We start from the raw sequence: 18,557 nt of genomic DNA on the forward strand, positions 1-18,557 counted from the left end.
TTAGCTATACGAGAGGCTATATGTGTTATTAATTGGTTGCCCAAGTATTTCTATGGGAGATTGAGTTTGTGTGGGGGTGGCTGGAAGGTGTGTGACTCTATGCATAGATGTGTGAGCAGTTTATTCACTAGGTGTATGAGTTCAAGAGTGCATGTGGAAACAGCTACATGGGCAGTTGACTGTGTGCATGAGTGTATTGATGAGTGAATGGATATCTCAATGCTACATGTCATAGTAAGTACATATGTAAAACACAGTACATGTGAGAGTTGGCATATATAAATAACTGTGCATGAGAGCCACTGAATGAGTGAGTGGTTGTATCGATCATTGTGAACTTGTATCAGGGATTGTATAAGAGAGTAAATATGTGTTAGTATATGTTTCAATAAGTAAGGTGTGTTTAACTATATAGTTGAAGAAATGGAGGTGAGATTGTTTCTTTGCATGACTGACTGGGTGTGTGAGTAACTCCATGGATGAGTGGCAGTGTGTGAGTGTCTGTATACACTGAGTGTATCTAAGGTTATATTAGAGTCTGAAGAGGTTTATCGTATTAGCACAAGAATGATGTCAAATGAGATGTCATCAGTGATGTCATCAGTGATGTCATTTGAGATGTCATCAGTGATGTCATCAGTGATGTCACTGACCATGTCATGAATGATGTAATATGTGACATGATCAGCAGTGGATTGCGGGTGCGCGATATATAGTTAGTGCAACTAACTATATATGGAATTTCAATGGTTTTGTGTGAGTAAAATAAGGTTTTTTAAATGCTAATTCCTAACTATATATGGTCTATAACCTATGGTTTTTTCAGTGAATTTTCAAGGTTTTGTAAATGCTAATTCCTAACTATATATGGTCTATAACCTATGGTTTTTTCAGTGAATTTCAATGGTTTTTTAATAGCAAATATCATAAGCTGTCGAATGTCAAGTACGTGGTAAGTGAAAACATTTTCGTGTTTATGCACACTGATCTGCTTTGAATGGTGCCCCCCCCCCTCATTTCTATTAGGAGTACTCTCTCTTTGCAGATAGTGAAAGGTAGTTAACGCAGGCCTTTGCCCCCGTTGTAATCCGTCGTGCCTGCTTCTCTCTCCATTTGATTGATTGATATCCAAGTATTTACTATTTTAGAATTAGTTCTCTTTGGTTCATTCTCTATTTACAAACAAACACAGAGTCGCAATACTCTGTTTAGTCTTTGCAGATAACGAAAAATCGTGTAAAAAAAAAGAAAAGGAATCGAGCAAAATCAGTAGGCCACTAATGGGATCTCTTTTTGACCTCGCTAAAATAGAAACATTAGGAACAACCCCTCATGACAAATACAAAACTAGTGAGATGAACTGAACTCCACACAATGATGGCTGCAAAACAGCTCGGCTCCGCCACCCACCCCGCCCAAAATAACGATAAAGAGCGGCTGCCATGATTGGTTGCGGAATGGCCACGACGGAGCTACGAAATGGTGCTGCTCTCATGCTAACCCCAGCTTCAGTCTGAAACATCCAGAAACACTGTAGACTACCAATTCGATCAGTTCCGGTAGCGCCCCAATGTAACCCGGTAGAGAAGAACTAGCCCTCCCCTCTTTGACTGATGGTTCTTGTTGCCTGTCCCTTCTGTTGTCATTTAACAGAACTATTTAGCCTGCTGAAAGGGGTTGTGTTTCGACCGCTGGTTGGTGGAGACATTTTGACTATATTCTGGACCTGCGTTGTCGCGTAATGCGTCATATGACGCGCCGCGTTAGCGCATCCGGAAGTCATCCGGGGCGCGCAGCGCGTAACGTAAGCATAACAAGTCATGTGACTTGTTAATAAAACTTTTCATTGGTTCATTTTACTTTTCTTATTCTAATGATGAAAGCCTTGGTCATATCACCTAATAATTACGCTTTTAATTACTTCCGAACATTATTTTTTCTTAAATATATGTTATAATGTTCCAGGCTAATGTACTTTCCCGGAAATTTTACAACTGTCCTGCAAGTAAAATATATTCTTTTTTCGAGAAAAAGAGCGTTTCTTCGTCCCATGACGGAGCCGTTGAGCAAAAGAGGGTCGACCTGCTGTCTTAGTCGCTGATACGCCTGAATATGAGATTCTTATCGATCACTTTATGTTGCAGGAATAGAAAACACAACAGCCCTTGACCATTTATCTTTACTGCGTTCCTTCGTATTATACCTTTTACCCTTCATGTAATTGGTCTGCTTTATTTCACTTGCCTTTTAATGATTCTAAAACAGTGACTATTATTAAAAACTTTACCAATGTATATACTACTACCATGTTTTCTTTTAAAAACCTTTATTGTGAAAATTTCATTATACAAATACGAGCCTATAACCACGTGGGCCTGCCACGGAGCAAACTGTAATCGTATAAGATGAATAGACATTTACACTGTAGAGGAACGTAACGGGCGGGCCATTAGGTTGCAAGAACTAAGGTGTCTAACAGTTACGGAATCGGTGGACGTACATTTTATAATTAAAATACGACAGGGCCAGTTACAATAAAATTATCTAGATATACATTTGCGGGCAAGTACCATGGGTGACGTTAATTCGAACTTTCAACAGTACAGTAATCAATAACACATCAGAACTTAATATCAATAGGGATGTCGAAATATTCAATCAATTCTCGTCCCCGCCCGCCATGTGCTTCAAAACTGCATACGTATCTCGTGATTTCAAGGTTCTGCAACCAGTACACAACAAGGAGTTACGAGTCCCATTTATTCTGGCGCCATTTTGGGCGAGGACGGGCAGGTCCAGGATATAGTCAAAATGTCTCTACCAACCATCGACTATGATGATGTTCATATGCTGTATTTATTAGAGTAACACTCATCTGTCCACATGAAATTAATTTACCACAATCTAAACATGTCATTTTAATCTTTCCAAAGTTCTTCTAAATATTTGGGACCATTTCCCTTGCCTCTGAAGCTCAGTGCCACTTCTTTGATGAATGTACTAGCAGGTCAGGGGTTCTCCTCCAAATCTCTCTTTTATGCAGCACTATAATTAATTGGTGCCACCTCTCCATATGACGATGCATGGTATAGTTACCACAACTATATTTTTTTTCGGTTCCTCTGGAGAGTTCATCGTGGCAGATGAAGCGTGTAACGTACCGGGCATTTACCTTTTTTTGCATGTACAGGAAAGGAAAAAAAAATCGAGCGTCCAAGTTCTAAGGTGTCCCAGGGCCATTTTAGTGGACCAGGCCCAAATCCAAAGAACAGGCCGCCATTTTGAGAGTCCTCTTGCAGCCGCCTGTCGCTGTAGCATCAAGAGCAGCCGAAACTCAGCTGAATGGCAACTGAAACGGTAAATGGGCGCCCCACTACATTTCAGCATTGTAGGATGACCACACCAGTACAGCAACTTGCTAGACATCACCTCGGTGCCATCCGGATCTCGGCGCCCCACTGCAGATGAAGAGCCTCTCAACTATGAAACCACCACGGTGACATCCGGATCTTGGCGCGTTGTGCTGCCTTCGGCCTATTCGCACATCGGTCCGCTACTGACGCCATCTCACAGGCTAATGGGGTGACCCACGCCGAGTTTCAGCATTGTAGGATGACCACACCAACTTGCTAGACATCACCTCGGTGCCATCCGAATCTTGGCATCTCAACGCCTAGTGGTATCTTCCATACAGAAAATATTGTTACGCTGCCTTTGGCCCCATTCGCACATCAGTCCGCAACTTAGACATCACCTCGGTGCCATCCGGATCTTGGCATCTCAGCGCCTTGTGGTGTCAGTCAGAAAATATTGTTGCGCTGCCTTTGGCCCCATTCGCACATCAGTCCGCTACTGACACCATCTCACAGGCCAATAGGGCGCCCCACGCCGACTTTTACCATTGTACGATGGCCACACCAGTGGCACAACTTGCTAGACATCACCTCGGTGCCATCCGAATCTTGGCATCTCAACGCCTAGTGGTATCTTCCATACAGAAAATCTTGTTACGCTACCTTTGGCCCCATTCGCACATCGGTCCGCAACTTAGACATCACCTCGGTGCCATCCGGATCTTGGCATCTCAGCGCCTTGTGGTGTCTTCTACTCCGAAAATATTGTAGAAAATATTGTTGCGCTGCCTTTGGCCCCATTCACACATCAGTCCGCTACTGACACCATCTCACAGGCCAACAGGGCGCCCCACGCCGACTTTTACCATTGTACGATGGCCACACCAGTGCCACAACTTGCTAGACACCACCTCGGTGCCATCCGGATCTTGGCATCTCAGCGCCTTGTGGTGTCTTCAAATCAGAAAATATTGTTGCGCTGCCTTTGGCCCCATTCGCACATCGGTCCGCTACTGACGCCATCTCACAGGCCAACGGGGCGCCCCACGCCGACTTTCAACATTGTAGGATGGCCACAGAAGTGCGACAACTTACTAGACACCACCTCGGTGCCATCCGGATCTTGGCATCTCAGCGCCTTGTGGTGTCTTCTATTCAGAAAATATTGTTGCGCTGCCTTTGGCCCCATTCGCACATCGGTCCGCTACTGACGCCATCTCACAGGCCAACGGGGCGCCCCACGCCGACTTTCAACATTGTAGGATGGCCACACCAGTGCGGCAACTTACTAGACACCACCTCGGTGCCATCCGGATCTTGGCGCGTTGTGCTGCTTTCGGCCTATTCGCACATCGGTCCGCTACTGACGCAAACTCACAGGCCAACGGGGCACCCCACGCCGACTTTCAGCATTGTTGGATGGCCACACCAGTGCGGCAACTTACTAGACACCACCTCGGTGCCATCCGGATCTTGGCGCGTTGTGCTGCCTTCGGCCTATTCGCACATCGGTCCGCTACTGACGCAAACTCACAGGCCAACGGGGCGCCCCACGCCGACTTTCAGCATTGTTGGATGGCCACACCAGTGCGGCAACTTACTAGACACCACCTCGGTGCCATCCGGATCTTGGCGCGTTGTGCTGCCTTCGGCCTATTCGCACATCGGTCCGCTACAGACGCAAACTCACAGGCCAACGGGGCGCCCCACGCCGACTTTCAGCATTGTAGGATGGCCACACCAGTGCTGCAACTTGCTGGACACCACCTCGGTGCCATCCGGATCTTGGCGCATTGTGTTGCCTTCGGCCTATTCGCACATCGGTCCGCTACTGACGCCGCCTCACGTGCCAACGGGGCGCCCCACGCCGACTTTCAGCATTGTAGGATGGCCACACCAGTGCTGCAACTTGCTGGACACCACCTCGGTGCCATCCGGATCTTGGCGCGTTGTGTTGCCTTCGGCCTATTCGCACATCGGTCCGCTACTGACGCCGTCTCACGTGCCAACGGGGCGCCCCACGCCGACTTTCAGCATTGTAGGATGGCCACACCAGTGCTGCAACTTGCTGGACACCACCTCGGTGCCATCCGGATCTTGGCGCGTTGTGTTGCCTTCGGCCTATTCGCACATCGGTCCGCTACTGACGCCGCCTCACGTGCCAACGTATTTTCTCCGCATTTTACACCCTATGCCACATAACAGGTCATGTGACTTGTTTATAAAACTTTTCATTGGTTCATTTTACTTTTGGTTTCCTAATGATGGAAGGCTTGATCATGTGACCTAAAAACAACACTTTTCATTGGATGAAAACTTTTTTTTTTTCCCCAAACGATGAAAGCCCCACCTTGTTTCTGGATGTTTCAGACTGAAGCTGGCGTCAGCATGAGAGCACCACCATCTCGTAGCTCAGTCGTGGTCATTCCGCGAGCAATCATGGCAGCCGCTCCCCACCAGAAGCCTGCAGGAGTCGGAGCCCCCAAAACTTTTGATGAATTCTCAAGGCGGAGGGGACGCTTTCGAGAATGGGGTCCAAGACCTAGCAGACAAGCGTCCGATTTCCAAGGTGTCCCAGGGCCATTTCAGTGGACCAGGCCCAAAAGGGAAACAGCCTGCCGCCATTTTGAGAGTCCTAAGACAGCCGCCTATCGCTGCACCGCAAGAGTGGGCGCAACTCAGCTGAATTGCGGCTTTTGACACAGTGGACCAAAAACGGACGGAATGGCAACTGAAACGGTAAAGGGGCGCCCCACTACAACAGATGACACTCCACCTGGACAGGCCCGTTCACCGCCTCCCCCGGGGCGCCCCGCGCCGTTATTCGGAGCAGCATTGTAGGATACCAAAACCAGTGCGGCAACTTACTGGACATCACCTTGGTGCCATCGTTCTGCTGCCTTGGAACTATTCGCGCAACAGTTTGCTACTGATGACCCACCCCCCGCGACGCCCCATGCCGTTATTTGCTGGGTGGCAACTTACTAGACATCACTTTAGTGTCATCTAGATTTCAGCGCGTTCTGCTGCCTTGGAACTATTCGCACAACAGTTTGCTACTGATGACCCACCCCCCGCGACGCCCCACGCCGGAAATCTGGACGTTGTGCTGCGTTGGGACTATTCGCACAGCCGACCGCTACTTCGTTGTTTTTCCCTAAAAATGTTTATATGTTATTACTATTTTTGTTTTCTTGTATATATTTATAAATTATTAAAGTTTTATAATCTTACTACTTTGTCGGAGTGCTATATATTTTTAATGTGACACATAATTGTAAAAACTTTGATGTACAAAGAGTCATCCCTGGAATCTTCCGCTTCAGGCTCGGTCCCCTCCCCAATCACAATACAGGATGGTTTTCAGATAATAGCAACGCTTCTGCTGTGACGGATCTCATCGAGTGTGGGCCTTGATCTACTATAACTCCTTTGAAGAGGGGTGATTCTTTACAGCTGTGGCCATAAACTACATCTGCAGGGCTAGCTGATACCCTAGGACCAGCCTGGACAATCGGACACAGAGGAAAAGGAGTATCAGAGGGTGCGGTAGTGAATAGGGCGAAAGGGAGGTGTCGGGCGGGCACAGGGTGTGATTCTCAGGGAAGAGCAGCGCAGATGGGGGGAGGTTTATTACCCATGCATAAGACAGAGAGCGGGGGTGACCACTGCCTGGGGGAGATGCTTGCGAGGGTGGGGAGCCATGCTAAGGATCGACAGCGTGCACAGAGTGGGTCTGGTCAAGGCATCTAAAATGGCTGCCGTGCACGACAAAAGTGTGGCATTTGAAAAAAGACAAGATGGCGCAGACAATGTTTTTCAACACTTCCCGATTTCCTTCGAATCGAACGTTAACAGACGTTGGGGCATATTACCAAAGTTAAGCGATATTTATCCCTAACGATGCTTAGCAACGATTTTTTTACCGTCAGAAATTATCGCAGATAAACCTTGCTATTATCAAGGTTTATCGGAAATACGATAAAAAACGACCGCAATGCATTAATATCGCTGAAAACTCAGCGATATTCATGCATTACCGAGCTAATGCTCTTAGCCATGTTATCCACCTCCCATTGGATAACATGGCTAAGAACTGCTCAGGGCAGGTGGTAGCTTTTGGAGATATTCGCGCTTATCTCGAATATTTCCAAAAGTTGATAATAGGAGATAGCGATGTTAGCGACTGTTTCCAGTCGCTAACATCTTGGCATGCCCACTTTGCATGTCATTAGTGATAAATATCACTCACATGCAAAGTGGGGCCCAAGATGGTCGCTATCTTCTACTAGCCGTCGCTAACTGGTGTTAGCAACAGCTAGGTAATACACATATAATTTTATCTCCGCGAAGCGGAGCGCTGTTACAGATATATATCTTGTTTCTGAACGTTAATTTCTCAAAATGCACTGAAGCACATATATTGAGACCTAGCAAAGGCACATCGGGCTACCAGTCCCTACAATTTTGCCAAGTTTCGTGCAAATCCATTCAGCTGTTCGATCCTACCGAGAGACAAGATGGCGGCCGCTACGGACTGTTTGGAATGTTTACAGACACCGGAGAGCCAATCAGCTTCGCTTCGCAAAGCTCCGTAACGCGAAAAGTACGCGAAGCGGTGCGCTGTTACAGATATATATCTTTTTTTGAACGTTAATTTCTCAAAATCCACTGGAGCACATATATTGAGATCTAGCAAAGGCACATCGGGCTACCAGTCCCTACAATTTTGCCAAGTTTCGTGCAAATCCATTCAGCTGTTCGATTATTATTATTTTTATTTTTTTTTGCCCCGCGGGGCCCTTTTAAAACCTCCACATCAAACCTAGGGGGTCAAGGAGGATCTACTATGCCCCCTTATAGTTATTTCCCCCTTTGTTTTGACCTCCTCTTGTCTCTCGATCCTACCGAGAGACAAGATGGCGGCCGCTACGGACTGTTTGGAATGTTGACAGACGCCGGAGAACCAATCAGCTTCGCTTCACAAAGCTCCGTTGCGCGTAAAGTACGCGTCCTGGGACGCTGCCAGGTCCGCTGTTACAGATATATATCTTTTTTTAAACGTTAATTTCTCAAAATCCACTGGAGCACATATATTGAGACCTACAAAAGGCACATCGGGCTACCAGTCCCTACAATTTTGCCAAGTTTCGTGCAAATCCATTCAGCCGTTCGGGCTAAAAGTGAGGCCAACCGCCCTATGGAAAACTCAATGTTAAAAACACGTTTTGGGACCCCCCTTTTTTCTCGGCCCCCCCTTGACGAACCCCCCCCAAATTTTCAAGGGATGCTCAGAAACAAAATGTGCCATTTTCCTGAAAATTTCAGCCAATTCCGTCCACAAACGCCAAAGTTATTAGACATAGAATTTTCAAAAAACCCATAGAGAAAAAATCCTAACTATATATACCTACTGGCGACCGCCAGTAGGTAATATATATATATATATATATATATATATATATATATATATATATATATATATATATATATAGTGGAGTTTGCTAGAGGCACAAGTGTTGTGTTAGATAGAAAGTGAAAACAGCTTTGGGAGGTGGTGACTGGTTGGGGGATGAGGATTGACCTGAAAATAGTAGGGATTGTGACAAGGGAGACGATAATATTTACTTTTCACAAAGGCATATCATTCCACTAATCTCACTGACACAACTTTCAAGTGAGGCACTGTTAGAAATAGGCTTACTGGTTGGGGGGGTGAAACTCTACTCAATCAAGAACCACAATCCTTGTCAGGGTGAAGCACAAGCAAAACCTAGATTAAACTGTGCTCAACCCTACGGTAGCTTGGCACAGAGCAGTAAGGCTTAACTCAGAGGCAATGTGTAAAGTATTTGTGCAACACTTCAAACAGTAACACTGTGAAAACACACCACAAAAGAATCCAGACCAGATTGGAAAATAGAATAAAGTTTAATATATAAAACAAGACCAAATCAGTAGACCTGGAGATATGTAATTTTAAAGACTTCAGTGAAAATAGTGCCAAAAAGCTCAAAGCGCCAACTGTGGATATCTGGTCATGCTGGGTCGGACAAAGCCACAAGTTCATGGCCAACCATGATGACATGCGGGCGTGGTCAGGGACTCAGTTAGGCCTGTTGAACATCAGTGTCTTAAATCCTGGTTGCAGAGCATTGTGAGACCCCTTTCAGAGGATGCATCATGTGGCCAAGAAGATAGACCGGTACCAGGGAGTTGTGAGGCTGGGATGAGAGGTCCCATTTACAAGGGCTTGTGATTCAAAGTCTGGGGTGGAGGATGCCTTGCACAGTCGAAGCAATTAAAAGGTTCGGAGGCGCTGCAAATCTGCGATGCGAGAACCTACGTCGACGTTGAGGCTGCCGTCAACAAGAGATTTGTGATGCGCCTGCCTGCATGCACAGTGGTGGTTCCGATGAGGGCTGCAAGGTCGATGCGGAGCCCTTATGGTGAGTGAACCTTTGCAGCAGAGACGATGCATCGGTTCTGCTTGGGATTGTGCTACACAGCAAAGGAGATGCATTGGTTCTGCTGGATCCAAAGATGGGCTGGCACAGCACCTACAGTCCCACTTCCAAGGGTCCAGAACTGAGGTGAAACCACCTAGCAGGGTAGGACTCACAGATGGCAGAGTCCAGGTGATGGGTTTAACGTTGTTGGAGCCTTCTGTCACTGAGGCTCTACTCAGGAGGCCAGCCAACTAACCCTTGGGGTCCTTGGTTCAACAGATGCATATCCACTCCTTCTCACCCAGGCCAGAGGGAAGCAGGCTTCAGGTCAGCACAGCAGGGCAGCATTCCATCAAAGCAGCAGTCCAACATAGTGGCAGTCCTTTCAGTAGCACAGCAGACCTTCTTTCTAGCAGATTGTCCACTAGTCCAGAAGTGTACAGAAGAATTGGTATCTGAGTTCCAATATGTATGCCTAGTTCTACCTTAGAAGTGTGTAAAGCTTCTAGAGGTTTCTCTAGAGGTCGCGGCTCAAGAAACCACTGATTTCGCCGCACGGCCGTCGGGTGTGCATGCATCACATCCACATTGTCGCATCGCATCAGAGAAGCCATTTTATCGCATTGCACCAGATCGTCGCAACGCATTGAGGCGCCATCTTGTCGCATCGCAACAGAGGCGCAGGAAGAGTTGACGCATCTCCTTCTCTGCGACCCTTTTGTTTGTTCAGCGTTGCGTATCTAAGATACTTTGAGAGAAAAGAGTTGCATTTACCATCTACAAGTTTATTTTTGCAACAAACACTTTTTTAAAGACATTCTTCTGAGTATATTTATGTTGGATTATTGTTGCTTTCGTCTTGTTTAGTTTAGATAAAGATATTAATTTTTCTTAACTGGTGTGGTGTCCATTTGTGGTTTTTTCACAGTGAGTGTTGGTACAAATACTTTACACATTGCCTTTGGGATTGTAGGAAGGTGGAATCTGACTATATGGTTACCCCAACTCTTTATGGAGGCTAGCCATTGGAAGAGAGAGGCGTCCGTCATTGTCCGAGGCAATTCGTGGGCGTTCCGGCGATTTTTTTCCCTCTCCGCCCCTTGTAGAACGTCATTGCGGCGTTGGGCGGATTTTTTTTTTTTTCGTCGTCATGTTTTGGTCTTTTGCGAAGTGTCTTTTGCAGGAGTGGGCTGCGCGATTGTCGTCTCCGTGGCTTCTTTCCATCTTGTTTTTTGTTGTCTTTGTTTTCCATCTTTGCGTGGCTCGTTGTCGTGTCTGTTTTCCGTCTTTGCCTGGCGCGGTATCATTACTCCTCCGTCGGGACCTACGTGTCCGGCCACACTTCTTTTCTTTTGAAGGTTTCGAGGGCTGTCGTTGAAAAGGACTCTTCCCCTGCCATGCAAAGGCGCGTGACTGCCCCGGCCCTTCGGGCCTTTCAGAAGTAGCATTGCCGCAGCAGCCAGACGCGTTGCTTTGAGGCCCGTGCTTGCCTTCCCCTGGTGAGGCGCTTAGACTATAAACTTCCTGGGCTTGGATAGACGACCACGGTGTCCTACTGGGGTGTAGTGAGCTTCACACTTGATGCTGCGAAATCTCAGGATGTCAGGCCAGGCCCGGGAGGCCCACGCGTGCTACCCCGTTTTATGCCCCCCAGGCACCCCTCGGACGAGGCCTGCGCACTCGGTCATGCTGCCGTAGCAGAGCACCCAGCACTGATCTCACCGACAGCCCTTTCTCACCCGCCCCCGTGCCATGCATTTCTCTGCTTAAGCCCCCTTTGCAAAAGCCTTCTGTTTTACTGGCAGAGGGACGCAGCGGCTGCAGTCAGAGGGACCCAGCGCCCGCCCAGAGAGGCTGAAAGTGGGCAACCAAGAGGCAAGAGGTACACACGACAACATGCAGCGGGACGAGGCAGCTGTCCTGTTCTTGTAAACAGACACCTGGCGGCGACCAGGGGCATGAGTCTTCCATACACGTCATACGAACGGACAGCACTTTAAAGGCCGGGATTTCTGAGTCCGTGCGCACGACATGAAGTTACAACACCCCGGACTGGATACCCTATCAGGTTTTTATCCGTGCTTTATACATCCCGATTGACTCAAAGGAGTGAGGTCAGAGAGTTAAGTTACTTCACGTTATATTGAGGGCATAATTCCCATAGCAGTATCTGTATGCTTAGCGAACGGACAAGCAAACTTTTCACAATTGTAAAACACAGATTTATAAACGGTGCTGTGACATTGCCACACATATTTATTCACAGATAGTTTTGCGTGAGTACCTCTACGGTCAAAAACACTGACTGGCATGATTCCTGTGCTTGCACGAACGCACAGGATGGTGTGAATGTGATTGACAGCACAGGGCCTGAATGGACCCTGCTCTGTCAAGCACAGCGTGATGGTGAGTAGCTTAGCTGGGGCTCTGATCGGGGGCTGCAAAAGTGGCGCCTTGACTGCCAGAGACACATTCCTCTCCTGCTCACCTGCACAGGCAATGAGCCTTAGTTTTCATGAGTACCGGTACTCTCCACAGCACTAGAGAAGTGTCGGTACTCCCAACGATACATTTCCTGCTGCTCTCCCATTGATATCTACCCTGTACCCTCACAGACACAGCTCCTCTCCCTCACTTTCTCTCACTGTCTCCTATTTCTCTGCCTTTGGTTTCTACCCTGTACCCTCACAGACACAGCTCCTCTCCCTCACTTTCTCTCACTGTCTCCTATTTCTCTCCCATTGGTATCTACCCTGTACCCTCACACAGCTCCTCTCCATCACTTGCTCTCACAGACTCCTGATGCTTCTTTTGTCCTTGGTATCCACCCTGTACCCTCACACATCTCCTCTCCCTCACTTTCTCTCAGTCTCCTGCTGCTCTGCCATTGATATCTACCCTGAACCCTCACACAACTTCCCCCTTCACTTGCACTCACAGTTTCCTGCTGCTCTGCCCTTGGTTGGTATCTACCCTGTACCCTCAAACAGCTCCTCTCCTTCACTTGCTCTGAGCCCCTGTGTGCAGCTTCTCATTGAATATCCTGTGGTTGTGCTCTGTGCCACCACAGGAGTAATGCAAAAATGATGCCCCCCCCTGCAAAATGGACTCAGTGGGGCCCCCCTGAATGGTTGCCCACCCCCCCTGCACTGCAGGGACCTGCTGAGTAAAGCGGAGTGGCTTTCCAGAGCATTTAACTATTTCTCATTGCATGCCATTGCACACATTCTACAAGGCAGTCAAGGGCAGGACTTAGAGAGGTTCCCCTCCAAAACAAGAAACCCTAGGGCCCCCCTGGTTTGCGGGTGCTGCGGGATCCTCAGTTACGCCCTCTGTGCCACAGACCTCAGCACAAAAGTGTTGGTAGCCAACAAACCCACACTCTGTGAGGTAAAGGATGTCTAGATTACTTATCAGTAATCTTCATTACTCTGATTCTTCCTTCTTCGTCCCAGTACACAGTGTCTTGATGTTAGAAATCATTCCCCAACAATCACCACCTCCCAACGCTGTTTTCACTTTCTATCTAGCACGAACCTTGTGCCTCCTAGAAAGGCCACTGCCCCCAGGACCACTTTCTGGACTGGGGATGTATGACGTTAGCACGCACACTTTTACCACGCATACCATTACCACGCATTTTTTACAACGCGATACCTTTACAACGCATAGTGCTTTGGGTGCTGGATAGTGAATAGTTTAATTTACTATTCCAACACCAGTCCCCGTTGACACTAGGGAAGGTTATTGGATAGTAAATTAACCTATTCACTAGCCATTCCCTATGTCAGATTGCCCCAAAGCGCTATGCGTTATAATGGTATGCGTTGTAACAGATGCGTGGTAATGGTAGTGCGTTGTAAAAAATGCGTGCTAAAGGTTGTATACCGCCAAGCCCCATTGTCAGAAAGCTGAAGGAGGCTGACAAAGGAGGGATGGCCATTATCACTAAGACAAGGGAGAAAAAAATCTGAGTTATGAAGATTACCTGTAAGTAAGCTAGACATTAGCTCCTCATCTTCTTCCTTGCCCTGTTGCTTGAATATGAACTACCTTGAAAAAAACAAGTGACAAGAGGTGTTTGGCAAAACAGGAACAGTTCATTTAATTAAACAGTCCGCCTGGGAGTACAGTTACAGACATAGGGTCTGAGGACTATCTCAACTTACAATTGATCTGACATGGGTTTTTATAAAAATTCATTGAATGCCATAAAATTATTTTGGTGATCTTTTTTTGGTATTGAATGTGAACACCTCTCTTTGGAGCCACAAATGAATGTATTTGATGAGGAATCCAGGTGGGCCGTGACCATGCATGAACACAATGCGGCCAGTGGGTAATGTGTTCAGATGTACTCTGTTCAAGAAAGGACTGAAGACCTATCTTTTTAACATCAATGTATAGGGTCTCCCTCCACTCTTTATTCTCCCTCTCCGCGCCAGGATACTATTCTTTTAGTAACAGAGCGCGCTATAAAAGCCTATAATAATAATAATAATGTCCAGCATGGAGAGTGGTCGATCACTGTGTGTACTGTGTGTGCTGTGTCCTGATTGGCTTTGTGTTCCTAACTTCATGTGGCATCTGAATTTATGGTGTTTTGCAAACGTGCGTACCCCTCTGGTAATGTGTGCTTTATTTGAGCCAATCTCCCTGGACCATTGTGGTGTCCCAGCGCCTATCTATGGGATTGATCTGGGGGTTTTTCTTCGTGTGTCGATCTCCCGGCTCCATGCCACCCCACCCATGACTAAGCAACCAGTGACATCGGGCCTGGGCCTCAGCACCTGTCTGACTACGTATTTCTGAGTCTTAGTTGACCTGGAGTTCGTAACGGGCAAATTAGTCAATAAAGATGAGACTTCTGTTATATACATGAATGTATCGTTATTCATAGTGACATCGACTTTCTCAATATTAGCATTACCCTATCTAGCTGAATTTTCAACAACACTATCTAATCCATACTTCATGAAAGGTACTTTATCGGGGGCCTGTTGTTCTTCGGTTTTGACAATTACTACTTTGCTAGTTACTGGCAATCTACCCAGTTCAGTTCATAGGTCTTTATTTCGATTTTTCATCATAAAAGACAGTTGCCAAAGCAGAATAAAACGTATATAACAATACACATAAACCATCATATATACAATACATTTCATCAATCTAAAAAAGATTAAACAATTTATTAAAGACCTAATATATGAACACCCATATAAAAAAAAATCAGAATTAAGAAGCATTTAAATATCTAGTTCTAATAACCCATGCCCACCCCAGATACTTAGCAACACCCACAACCACCATCTCAGAGGTATTGGTACGTAGCACCCTCAAGGCCTCAGTGCTCCCTCTAACTTCCAATCTACGGCATATGGGCCTAATCCATTTGTTTCTTGGGGCATGATAAGCGGGGCATGCAAAAATAAGGTGGCCTACACTCTCCTTATGGTCAGGACACCAGGGGCAGGAGTCATTTGAATGAGCGGACCAATTCTTTGTAAACAACCTTATTGGCAAAGACCCCACACGAAACTGGTGATATAATTTTTTGTCTAAGGTCTTAGTGATCACGTCCCAATAAGTCTCCAGAGAGGGGTCTAATTTGTGAACCAAATATCTGCCTGACAGGCTAGAAGCATCTGATTGTACCACAGATAAGTGTTTGACAGAAGCCCGATAGACTGCTTTAAAGTCTTGCTTGGAGGGGAAGGAGGTGGACCCTGGGGAAACCCATAACTGATTAAGACCCATCTCCTCCAAAACCACTTTTACCTCCCGTAGCCAGGGAATGTTAAAAGAGCCCCATACTGATTTGACTTCCGCCAGTTCATTGGCAAAAAGACTCAGGTCCGGTGATGTCCAGATCCGTCTCCATAAAGCTACTAGCCGATAGCGAGCCATCTCGTTAATGGGCTTGCAGCCCAAGTCTAACAAGAGTGGTTTGATCGGCGTAGATTGAGGCAATCCTACCAGTTTCCGCATAAATTTGTTTTGGGCTTTTACCAATAATGAGAGATCCATGTAGCCCCATAGATCAGCCCCATACAAAATGGCAGAGCTAATTTTAGCCTCATAGATCTTAAGAACTGGTGCAACCCGTTTGGTTAGGCACATTTGTTGCTCCTTAACCAGGCAGCCCGTGAGCCGTACAAATTTGAGGTGGAGTGCGTCGACCTGAGGTTTCCAGCGTAGGCGGTAGTCTAGGGTCACTCCAAGATATGTCATGACCTCCATGTGTTCGATACTAATGCCATTCAAGCTAACTGTACTTTTGATGGGACGATTTTTAGTTAAAACCATAAATTTGGTCTTACTGACATTAATTTGTAACTCGTTTAGTTTACAAAACTCCTCGAACCTATTTAGTGCAGTTTGAAGCCCCCTACGTGTTTTTGCGAGGAGTAAAGTATCGTCAGCAAATATAAGCATCGGAAACTTTGTCCCACCTAAGGTGGGAGCATCGGTGGTAGTATTGGCAAAAAACTTCACCACCTGGTCGATGAACAGTAAGAAAAGGGTAGGAGCCAAAACGCATCCCTGACGGACACCTCGCGTCACTGGGAAGCTTGCCGTCACCTGCCCTTGACCACCCCACCTCACCCTGGCAAAGTTATCCTCGTGCAATCTTACCACAAGGTCTAAGAGTTTGGGCGGTAACCCCAGCTTTCTTAGGACATCCCACAGTTTTGCCCTAGGCACAAGGTCGAAGGCCGACTTAAGATCCACAAAGGCGGCATAGATGGATCCACCGCCTAATAGCACCACCTTCCAGTATATCAAGGTGAATCTAAAAACCTGGTCGATGGTGCTGGTGCCTGATCTAAAGCCAGCCTGTAGGTAGTGGGGAGAGAATATTTTCCATCTCCATCCACCCCTGGATTCTAGCAAGAACCATCCTGGCGACAATTTTTGTATGGAGTCTATTAAACTTATGGGACGGTAGTTTCCCGGAACCGAACGGTCCCCTTTTTTGAAAATTGGGAGAATTTCCGCCCCTTTTCAGGACTCTGGAATCCTTCCCCCCTTTGCGATGGCATTGGCAATCAGAGTTATGTAGGGAACCCATAGTTGGAGATTTATTTTAAATAGGTCAGCAGGGATGGAATCCATCCCTGGGGCTTTCCCCGATTGTCCTAAACTGAGTGCAGACTCAGTATCAGAGGTTGTAAAGAATAACGTGTGACTGGGGACTGCGGGCGTAGGTGCACGCGATATTTGGCCAATTTGGGGTTCTAAGTCCGGATCCTTAAACTGGCTGGAATAAAAATCCACCCATACATCAGCTGGGACGTGATTAACAGGAATTTGGGAGTCTGGGTTCCCACCCCATTTTACAATTTCCCAAAACTTTACCTGATTAGATGAATGGCAAGCCTCGAGGAGATCGGACCAATGACACTCGTCCCATTCTCTCTTCGCAACCCACTGTACCTTTTTATACATTTGACGGGCCATTTTGATTTCACTAGAGACCCTAGATTTGATGGCTTTTATTAGGCTGCTATGTGCCTCCCTACAGTTCTTGTTGTACCATTTTTTCTGGGCACCCAATACCATCACTTTCCCGCATTTTCACGGTATAGTTAGAAGGGTTTTGAGTTTTACAAAGCACTGGTCATGGAGATCACTAATCTGAGATGCAACATCCATAGTGGGCGCCAAATTTTGGATGGCGCTCAGAGTCCTCAAGACTTCCGTTGCAATGCCGTCTAACAAAGTGTGGTCTTCCACTACCTTACACCATTTGACCCTTCTTCTGTAATTTGACAGGACGGCCTCCGCCGTTAAACATAATGTTGAAGGGGGCCTACCGGGGTCACCTGGGAGCAGCAAGTTTAAAGACAATGGGTTATGGTCGCTCTCCGGACGGGCCACGACTTCCATATCGTCCACGAGTGACCAATATTCCATTTTGACCAAGATGTAATCTATTCGGCTTTTACTGATCCCATTGTCAAAAGTTGGTCGGCCATCCTTATCGGAGGTCGTTCGCCCATTTATCGCTCTCAGGCCCCACTCCAAACACATCGCTAACCAATGGAGAGCAGCCTCGGTGGCCTTTTTGCGATCGGTCAAAGATAGGGGCGGGATGTTCCATACTGCATCTTCCTCGGCCCCCAAATCCTCACCATCACTAAACAGGGGTTCCAAGGTACAGTTGAGGTCCCCCGCTATAAGGATGAGTTTGTCTCTTCCTATCTGCTCAAGGTAAGAGTCCAGTTCATCCAAGATAGCCGGACAGCGCCCACCTGGACGACCTCGGGCATAGATATTGATAACTATGATGTCCTGGAGGTCAGCCTTACTAAGCTTAATACCCAGGAGATCAGGGTTAGCCACTACTATTTCAGTTGGTCTGTACCCAATAGACTGCCTAACCCATATTATTAAGCCCCCTGAGGCTTTGCCTTTTGGACCCCTGATTGCTGGCTTGTAAAAATGTATAAACCCTACCCGATATATAGGATCAGGAGCCCAACTCTCTTGAAGAATTACAATATCAAAGGTGTCAATAAAATCAGCCCAATCCTCTGAACCTATTCGTCCCTTTAGCCCTGCAATATTCCATGAGGCAATCTACCCAATTTGAAGACTGCAGTTTTACAGCAGGAAATCCCCATGTGCACAGAACTGTTAATTCTCCTGCTGTATTTATTTTCCCCTTGGCATGGAGGAATCTCCTGGAAAACCCATCGCGTCCTCATCATTCTCATGTGAGATTCAGGAAGAACAAGATGGAGGTGAGTAG

General features: G+C 46.8%; 1 long non-coding RNA gene across 2 annotated transcripts in view; it reads right to left on the minus strand.

Annotated features, from left to right (window-relative positions):
• LOC144771471 (uncharacterized) overlaps positions 1 to 18,557 on the minus strand; it is a 130,523-nt gene that overhangs the window by 31,101 nt on the left and 80,865 nt on the right. The window contains exon 5 of one of the 2 annotated variants that reach the window (XR_013599295.1): positions 13,719 to 13,855. The exons of the other annotated variant lie outside the window; for it this stretch is intronic. This is a non-coding gene — a long non-coding RNA (uncharacterized LOC144771471). Of the gene's footprint in view, positions 1 to 13,718; positions 13,856 to 18,557 lie in introns of those variants that run through there. 2 annotated transcript variants of the gene reach the window in all.

Source organism: Lissotriton helveticus, chromosome 8 (genome assembly GCF_964261635.1).
Source record: "Lissotriton helveticus chromosome 8, aLisHel1.1, whole genome shotgun sequence".
NCBI lineage: Eukaryota > Metazoa > Chordata > Amphibia > Caudata > Salamandridae > Lissotriton > Lissotriton helveticus.